The following is a 9,940-nucleotide window of genomic DNA, read 5'->3' on the forward strand; positions in this document are numbered from 1 at the left end:
GACACGACTGAGTGAGCACACACCTGTCATTCTTTGACCCTTTTCTTGACACAGCCTCCTTGCCTCCAGTGAACCCATGTCTGGCACCAACAGCCCTTCCTTTCAGGCAAGTGGGCTCCACTCCAGCATCAGACCCAACTTCCTGCTGTGCCTCTTGACCAAAAGGGACCCTTCACCCATAAGCTGCCAAGACAGCCATTATTTCCTCAAGTAAATACCCTGCGCCTGGAATCACCCTGCACCGTCAATTTTCTCAGCAGGAATGTTGAAGCCAAGACCCCCTCCCTCCAGACCAGCTGTGCGGGCTCTGGGCTCCTGCAGCTCTGAGCCACCCTGCCTCTCCCAGGGGTGCACCAGGGCCAGGGCTGGGTAGCCCCAGGGCAGGTGAGCATGGCTGGTGCAGGTTTGTCTGTGGAACAAGAAGCACTGCCTTTAGGAGGGGCAGATGCTCTTCTGTTCTCCGCAGTCTCCACCCACCCCCATGACTCACCTCCAGGCATCTGCACTCCTCACATTCCTGTGTGTCCCAAGGACACGTGAGTTCATGGCCTTGCCCTCAATCATTGTGGGGAGCTGTGGGTTGGAGCTGGACATGAGGGGCTGAGCTGCCTGGAAGTGAGGGTCCCACACTTTGTGTCATCCTGGCAAGACCCCCCTCTTCCCAGGGCTCTGAGCCTCCTAGATGGTTTTGGGTAAATTAGAAATGGACCCTTCCTCAGACTTGTTACTGCCGTCTTCTGGGAAACCATCCCAGTGTGTGTGACTCCTACATGACGGTGATGTGAGCTGTGCTGTTTGAGTGACGCAGTGCGCAACCTGAACAACAGCGCCTGGCAGCCCTGCCTCCTCCTCTGCCGTGCCCCCTGCTCCTTCATCCTTCCCCAGGGTGCCAATCACCAGCTGACATTGTATATTTTATCTAATAAATGTCTGTTTCACCTTTTGAATATATTCTCCATGAGGGCTGAGAGTTTGGTCTGTTTTATTCAAGATTGTGTTTCCAGAGAATAAAACTGTCTAACATAAAGTAGGGACTCAACAAATATGTGTTGAATACATGAACGAATGAATGCAGGAATAAGTTCTCCTTCCTTCTTTCCCCTCTGCATCTTCCGTTGTCACCAGCAGAGACAGTGAGCAGTCACTGAGTTATGTGCTGCCCTGACCAGCCTCAGGGATCTTGGGCTTGATCCAGGGGAGATGCTCAGAGCAAATTTGGGGCAAATTCCTGTTTGTAGAAGCTGCATCTGGGCACAGCTGCCAGGGACTCAATTATGCTGTTAAGTGAAGACAAAGAAAATGAACCGAGTTAGTTTATTAGGTTTGAATGACTGCACAGCTGCCGAGGAGCCACTAGTGAAAAGTCAAGCTTTGACAGAAGTTTTTACTTCTGTAGAATTAAATGTTTACATTGAATATTAAATTCCTGAGCAGTGGAGGTGGGCTGGGAGTGGTGGTGCCTGAGGGAGGAGATCACTTCCTAATTAGATGGAGGGAGGCTGATTCCATCTCGTGGGATCCTATTCTGATAACATAACCTCTGCCCCATAACCTGGTGACTCTGTGAACCTCCAGAGAAAGCAGCAGTTTATCTTCATTGCTTTAAAGATGATAAAATGTATAAAACATCCCACTTCTGCTCCAGTGAAGGGTCAGTGAGCTCAGGGGTCTGTCACCTCCTCCCAGGTTTATCCTGAGGCTTTTGCACACACAGGATAGGGGTGTTAACCCAGCAGTTGTCAGCGCTCAGACAGTCATTGAGGGACAATCACACCCAAACTGACTTTAACCCCAGAAGCTCTGCTCACATGACTGAAGCTGCAGGGGCAGGTGGGGGCCAGATTCCAGTCGGCAGGTCCTGGGGTTCAAGGGACATTGTTACCAGGTCTCCCTGAATCAGACACTGTCTCTGTCTCCAGTGAGTCCTCATCCAGGGAGCCTCTCCCCTCCTGGAGTACACCGTCCACTCCCAGCTTAGGACTCATATGCTCTCTGCTGACCCTCCTTTCCATTGTTCCAGACCCTGGGGTCCCACATCACATGCCCAATGCAATGGTTCCTCATCCCGAGCCCCTCCCTGTGACCTGGGCCCTGGGTCCACTCTGGAGCCTGGCAGCAGACACGGGGGTAACGGTGCCACCCGAGGTCCACACGCCAGACAGGAGGCGGACTGCCTCCAGGGATGGTGGGAGTGGACGGTGCTCACAAACCAGGAGACGCCAGCACCCAGGACCCAGGTGAGCAAACAGGGCTCCCAACAGGTGACTGAGCTGCTGGACCACACAGCTGGCAGGAAGCAAAACTGGGATGCCAGGGGCTTCCATCTGTCTGTTTGTGTGCCTGCGGGGCCCTGTCTTCACCGATCCCCCCCTAGGCTGTGTGTGCAGTGGCCGCTCCTACTCGAGCATCTCTCCTGCTCCCTGAGTTGGAGGTAAGATGTCATGTGAATGTTCTGTGTATGTGAAGGGAAATGATGACAGGGACTCAGGAGCCGGGCAGTCTGCTCCTCAGAGATGATGGAACGACTTGTGGCCACAGAGTGAAACAGATACACGGCTCCTGGGTCAGTGCAGGAACCTGCTGACCCGAAGCCCTCTGTCCCAGATGGACTTGCCCCCCCCCCATCTCCTGGGGTGCAAAGCTCCGATGGGTACATCTTTCTGGTAGAGAAATGGCAGCACCTGATTGACTGCTGTGCAGGCAGAGAGGGAAGTGGAAGGCACAGCAGGGACTTGGAAACAGAAATTCAGTAAGCACGCTGATTATAAAAGCGAGAGCTGAGAGTGGAGGGGAGGGACACCCTGAGTTTGGCCACAGAGGAAACTACTGCCACAAGAGGGCTGGAGAGTGATTGTTGGGAGGGGTGAGCAGACCAGGGGCTGGGTCTCCATCAAGTCCAGAGGGTCAGGCACAGGCATCCAGAGTCCTCTCCCCAAGCAGCCACCCAGGAGGTCATGCCAGCAGGTCATGCCAGCACCTGTGACACGGTGTCACCATGGAAGCTCATCAGACACTCAGTGCCCAGAGTTGCACTGGGGGCTGGCCAAGTAGCCACCCTCTGCCTGGCATGTCCTCAAATCCCAGACCCAGGAAGCAAGCAGATGCCCAGAATCAACCATGTTGTCTTCACAATGGTTTAGATGGGGGGATGGACATGGGGGAAGTTCTCTTTAGCACTGAGAAAAAATTCCCATCCATATCGGGAACTCTCCATGGTCCTGCTCCCAGGCCCTTACCCAAAACAACTTTGCCAGCAGCCTTTCTAAGAATCGTGGTTCATGTGCCAGGTTAATTCTTTTCTATACATTTTCTCAACAGGGCTGTTCAAGGAGCAAGATGGAGGTACAGAGAGTTCACAGGCCATTCCCACGAGGGGACCCTGCTGAGAGTTATTGCATCCAGAGATGAGGACAGGAGGGAGAAAGAGGAAGACTGCACCTGACTCCCCACAGAAAAGTCAGCTTGAAGACAACACACAGTCCACAACCTTTATGAGATGGTTACAACTGGGTGAATAGACACGAAACATATGGAGATGTCATTGTGACATGGATGAGATAAAGCAGCAGAGGGGGTTGTAAAGAAGTAGGGGTTTTATGAGTCGCCAGTCCAGGTTCAATGCACGATACTGGATGCTTGGGGCTGGTGCACTGGGACGACCCAGAGGAATGGTATGGAGAGGGAGGAGGGAGGAGGGTTCAGGATGGGGAACACATGTATACCTGTGGACAGATTCATTTTGATATATGGCAAAACCAATACAATATTGTAAAGTTAAATAAAATTAAATTAAAAAAAATAAATAGGGGTTTTGTAGGTGACTGGAGGTAAGGTGTTATCAGTTTAAAATACATGGTTATGTCTATAAGATGTCTTCTGTAATCCCATTGGTAACCACTCAAAAAAATACCTATGGAGGATGTACCCAAAAAATGAGAAAGAAATCACACATATCACTATATGAAAAAACAAAACACAATGGAAGGCAGTAAGAGAGGAAAGTCACTAAAGACATACAGAAAACAATGTATAATGGCAATAGAAAGCCCTTCCCCATCAGTAATTTACATGTAATTTAATTACATGTAAACGGGTTAAACTCCCCAGTCAAAACGTATTGAGTGGCTAATGAATAAACAAACAAGATCCAAGTATATGCTGCCTACAAGAGTCTCACCTTAATACACGAGGATAGGGATTTTCCTGGTGGTCCAGTGGATAAGACTCTGAGCTTCCAGTGCAGAGGACATGGGTTTGATCCCTGGTCAGAGAACTGAGTTCGCATGTGTCATGCGATGTAGCCAAAAAAAAAAAAAAAAACAACAAATTAGACTCAGGGACAGACACAGTCTTAAAGTAAAAAGATGGAAACAGATCCTCCACCAAACAGTGACCAGAAGTGAGCAAGGGGAGCTATACTTATACCTGATCTCACATTATAGACTTTAAGTAAATACAGTCACAAGAAACAAAGAACATTGTATGATGATGAAACAGTCAATTCAGGAAGACAGAACAATTGTAAAAATGTATCCACACAACACGTAGTTCCTAATCACAGGAAGCAGCATTGGTAGAACTGAGGGGAGACATAGATAGTGACGCAGTGACAGCAGGAGATGCAGCTCACTCCCAGTGAGTGAGGGATCAGCTGGACAGAAGTTCAATAGAGACACAGGGCTAAAGCAACATGGCAGGCACACGCAGAGCATTGCACCCAACAGTGGCAGACACACACCCTCCCCCACTTCACACAGCGCATCCCCCAGCAGAGACCACACGCTAGGGCACAAAATGAGCCTTATCCACTTTAAGAAAATCAAGATCATACAAGTATCTTTCCTGACCAAAGCGGAATGAAACTAGAAATTGGCAACAAAGAAAAGCCAAGAACTCACAAACACATGGAAATTAAGACACAGTCTCTTAAACAATCCATGGGGAAAGAGGGAATCACAAGGGAAATTAGAAAATATCTCGAGATGAATGAAAATGGAACTCCTCATACCAAAACTTATTTGATCCAGCAAAAGCAGTGCTAAGAGGGAAGGTTATAGTAAATGCCTACATTTAAGGAGAAGAAAGCTCTCAAATGAGCAACTTAATATTACACCTCAAGGAATTAGAAAAAGGAGAGCAAATTAAACTAAAAGTTAGCAGATGAAATATTTAAGATTACCCCAGGAATAAATAAAATAAGAATAGAAAAAATCAATGAAAGTAAATTTGTTTTTTAAGGATCAATAAAATTGGCAAATGCTTAGCTAGAAGAAAAACAGAGAAAAGACTTAAAAATCAGAAATGAAACAGAGACATTATAACTGATGCCATGGAAATACACACAATCATGAGACTTTCTTAAACAATCACATCCACAAATTGGACAACTGAGAAGAAATGGATAAATTCCTAGAAACATACAACCTACCAAGACTGAATCAGGAAGAAATAGAAAATCAGACTTCCAGTGAATAAGGAGGTTGAATCATTAATCCAACATCCCAACAGAGAAAAGCCCAGGACCAGGTGGCTTCAGTGGTGAATTCTACCAAGCATCTCAGGATTAACACCAATCCTTCTTAAACTCTTCCAGAGAGTTCAAGAGGAGAGGACACTTCCAAACCCATTCCATGAGATCCATGTTATGCTGTTAAATCCAAATCAGACAGAGATAGTATAGAGAACTAAACCAATATCCCTGGTAAATATTGATGCAGAAATCCCAGCAGGCCCTAAGATCCTCCAGAACCCCTGGAGAGAGGCTGGAAATGAGATGGCTGGGACCCACCTCCTTCCCATCCACCCCCCTTCCCTGGCCTCATGGGACCCCAGGGGCCCTCTTGTTTGGAGAAGAAGCCAGCAGCATCTGATGCAGCAATCATGCTGCAACGAAGACTCCAATGGAGCTGATGAGGGGCCAGGTTGGAGGGGCACCTCCCTTCTCATTAGCTGGCCTAACGAGCCTGCACCCCATGGACCCCATCTCAATGAATTATCAGCTGCTAATCAAAGGGACAATTGCCAAAACCACCCCACTACATCGTGGGAGGGAGTGAGTGGGAGACTCCACCCCACCCCAACCTCCAGGGACACCTCAGATGTGATTAAGTAAACATCCTGAGACAGACAGAGGTGAGTGTCCTCCTCCCATCCCGACTCCCAGAGCCGAGAGGCCAGCAGAAGTGCCCAAGTCCCCTGGTGCTGGATTTGGTATGAAAAGGTCTGGGCTGGGGGAGAGGTGGTTTTAAAGACAAACAGATCATATAGCTTCCCTGCTCCACACCCTCCAGTGGTTTCTTGACATCCTGGAACAACACAGTTTCAAGCTTGATCTTCAAGGCCCCTCTGATGCCCTCAGTTTACTTCCCCACTCCCCTCCCTTCTCTCTGTGCAGCTCCCACTTCAGGACTTTGCACCTGCCATGCCCACTCCCAAGACAGCCCTTCTACCATCCTTACCTGACTCTCTCCCTATCTTCTCCCAGGCATCTGCAAAGCGCCGCCCCTCAGGAGCTCTGTCCTGACCCAGGCCCTGCCCTGCACACCCACTGCCCAGTCACCTTGCTCCCTTTCCCCATGCATTTCTGTTCACTCCCCTACACATGTATTGCTCTGTCTGCTCACGGATCTGGGCAGCTCCATCTCTGAGGTTCCTGGGATTTATCAGGGTCATCCTTGGAAGCTCCCTTCCTGAGCTCTGACCCAGGAGCCTTCCCTCCGTTTCCCTTGCCTCCTCCCACAGACCTTTCCTATCCGCCTTTCAGGAGCCTGGCCCAGCTGCAAGAGCTCCTTAGCCTCCCTTGTTCCTCTGGTCCAGGTCACGATCAGGTCTGAACTTCTAGCTCTCCCTTCACTTGCTGGGCCCTCAGCCCAGGGCAGCAGAGCTAGTGGACATATCCTCTGTCCACTGTCACTTAGAGACCGGCGAGCCCTCACACCTGGCAAGGACTTTGTTCTTCCATTGCCAGGAGGTCACGCAGTGATGCTAAAAAGTCAACAGCATGGAACTGGCCTGACCATTTAGACTAAGATGCTGAGGCCAGTGGTGGTGTTGATGGTGTTTGATGTCCCTAAATAGCTTTTTTAGCACAAGGGTCTGGGCAGGGCCATGTCCCCTCACAGCCAGGTCCTGGGTGGTCCAGTTGCACTAAGAGCCCAGATGGAGTCTGCCATCCCAGGAGGGCTGTCACCAGGGCCTTAAAGAGCTGGAACCCTGCCCATCCTTCCCCAGGGGCAGAACAGCCACTGTGCCCTGCACACATGTAGGGGGCGCCATTCATACGTGCACCCTTCTCCCCTTCAGATTCTCCCTCTTTGATGGAGAAACTACCAGGTTGCAAGATCCCATCAGCACCTGCCTCTGCTGCTCGTTCTCACACTCACTTTGAAATTAGAACACGTATTTGTCTTACGACCGTGTCCATTCTTGGTTTGCAAATCACTCTGCAGAAACTCCCCATCCAGTCATTTCCCTGCCCTGCTTTTCCCTGGTAATGATCACCCACAATTAACGAGCTATGTTGGATTAAAGTCATAAAGAACAGAGCTCGTGTGAGCAAGTCCTGGAGGAGTCGTTCCGTGAGTGGATGGAGCAGCCTCAGGGAAGGGCCCTCCGTGCCTGGGCTCCCTCCATGGGGAGGCTCACCCCCTGGTGGATGCGCCATTTCTGGAACTTAAAATCCCCACGTGGGTACCCAAGGGGCTGCTTCAAAGGTGGTTCTGGATGCCGAGACCTCCCTAGCCCCTCTGCCTAGCTGCCCCACCTCCTCTCTGCCCCACCCTTCAGGTAGACCATGACTCAGGGACCCAGGACCGCTCCACAGGTGACACAGCTCCAAGCACCCAGCCAGCTCATGGGAGCAGAGAGCCCATAGGAAGGCTGGGCTCCGAGGCTGCTCCTGGCTGCACTCGCTCCCCCGGCTGACCTCCCGGAGACTCCTTGGATCCCCGTGACCCTCACCCGCTCTCGGGGGCCCAGGCCTGGCCAGGTGCACATCTCATACCCTGGCCGCCGCCTTCGGTTCAGGGCTGGACACAGGCCCCGAGTCAGAGAGGTGAGACGCTGTCGCGGACGTCTGCTGGGACTCTGATCACGTGGAGGGCCTGCTTTCTCTGGGGCTGGAAGCTGCAGGACGCCTGCCCATGCTCGGTGACCGCACCCGCTCAGGTCCAGGGAGACAGCCTCTGCGCAGAGATGGGAGGGGCGACCTCAGGCTGCTGTCCGAGCTCGGTCACCCCGAGGATGCTCTGCCCAGGACCGTGTCAGTTACAGGAGAGGGCACTCGCTCTCTGCGCTCAGCTAGTGTGTGATGCGATCCTGTGACTTGTGACCGAAACCTCTGGACACTTGACCGTTGTTAACATTGAACAATAACACAGTTTTATCTGAGCCGGGAAGGAGGAACTGAGGCCAAAGCAAGGAAGAAAAGCCCTCCCTGTCCCCACACCCCCGCGGGCCCCTCCCCTCTGATGCCATTCTTCCTGCAGGGACAGTGGGGACAAGAGACGCCTCTTCCTCCAGATCCTGTTTCCGTCACCCCTCAGCTGGCCCTGGAGTCAGGCCCTCCCCACCCCCTGGACACAGCAAGTCAGCCTTCTCACGGGTTTGCAAGCTCAGAGGAGGGACAGGCTCCCAGGGGGACCAGCTGTGGCCCCACCTGAGAGAGAGGCTACAAACAAAGTGCCATTTGGGATGGGGTGGGGTGTGTTCCCCGCAGGGGCTTCTATAGGCTGGTTATTAGTGCTATTGCTCAGACCCTGGTCCTGCATCCTTGGGGAGAAAACCACGTGTGTCCTTAAAAAAGACAACAGAAAAGAAAGGTCAGGAAATCAGAGAGACCCCAGGAAAGGGGCATCTGCCTCAGGAGGACTTGGTTGAAGCCAGTTCTGGTCCTTCCCGGTCAGAGCTGGTAGCTTTGGGAGATTCAGGAAAATGAGATGGAATCTGGGGCACAGAATGGGAGGTGGGATGGGGCGGAGGAGCAGAAGGCTTTTCTTGTTTGCGTCACCTAAGCCAGAGCCGCTTATGCGAGAACAAGATTCACTAGTCTCTTATGCGGTTAAACTGATACTGCTTGGAGGTGTTTGAGTAACAACTTCACTAAGTATTAAAAGAGAGGAATCAAGGACTTTCCTGACGATGCAGTGGTTAAGACTCCACCATTCCACTGAAGGAGGCAAGAGTTTGATCCTGGTCTGGGAGCTAAGATCCCACATGCCATGCAAGGTAGCCAAAAAAAATTTTTTTATAAAGGGGGAAGGGCAAAAAATTTGTTGGCTTATGTATAAGGGCAGTTCATGGGATGAAGGCTCTGGGCACAGCTGGACCTTGAATTTGCCCCTGCTGTCTGTCTTTGTGTTCTCTGTCTTTGTGTCTCTCCTGACATTACCAGGCAGTTGTCTCCCTGTGGTCACACCAGGGGGCACCTAGCACCTTCAGGCTTATACTTCCCAGATCTCTCTCTCTCCTGAGGGCAGAGAAGGGGACACCATAGTCCAATTTCCCTGTGGACCACGGAGTGTTCCCTGTGCCCAAGAAATGGACTGTCCCCAGTCACCAGACTTGAATGACATGCCTCCTGCTGAGTGTATAGCTGGATTCTGCCCCCTCGAGTGAGGGCTGAGAACACGGTTGTGGTTCCCGAGGAGACGCTGGGCGGGTGCATGTGTACACACACTCATCTGTACTCACAAATGCTGTGCACACGTATGTACACACACACCTATTCCAGATGGAACAGAGAAAGCCCTGGACTGGGAACTGAGAGCTCCCTTTCTGATGGGGAACCCCAGGCCAGCACTTTCTGGGGGACGCTCACTGCCCACCTGTTTTATCAGGGTGTGGTAAGTGTGGACTCTAACCAGGTGGGATCAAGATCAGGACAGGACAGGTCAGGCAGAGGGTGAAGGGCAAGTGGATGGTCCATTCTAGTTAAGCAAAT

General features: G+C 51.3%; 1 long non-coding RNA gene across 1 annotated transcript; it reads right to left on the bottom strand.

Annotated features, from left to right (window-relative positions):
* Nucleotides 1–965: 965 nt before the first annotated feature.
* Nucleotides 966–8,309, bottom strand: LOC102415376. The gene is made up of 2 exons (XR_006545592.2): nt 8,003–8,309; nt 966–1,277 (listed from the first exon to the last, which is right to left on the bottom strand). It is a non-coding gene; the product is annotated as an uncharacterized LOC102415376 (long non-coding RNA).
* Between the last annotated feature and the right edge of the window lie 1,631 nt (nt 8,310–9,940).

This window comes from Bubalus bubalis, chromosome 17, assembly GCF_019923935.1.
Source record: "Bubalus bubalis isolate 160015118507 breed Murrah chromosome 17, NDDB_SH_1, whole genome shotgun sequence".
NCBI classification, from domain to species: Eukaryota; Metazoa; Chordata; class Mammalia; order Artiodactyla; family Bovidae; genus Bubalus; species Bubalus bubalis.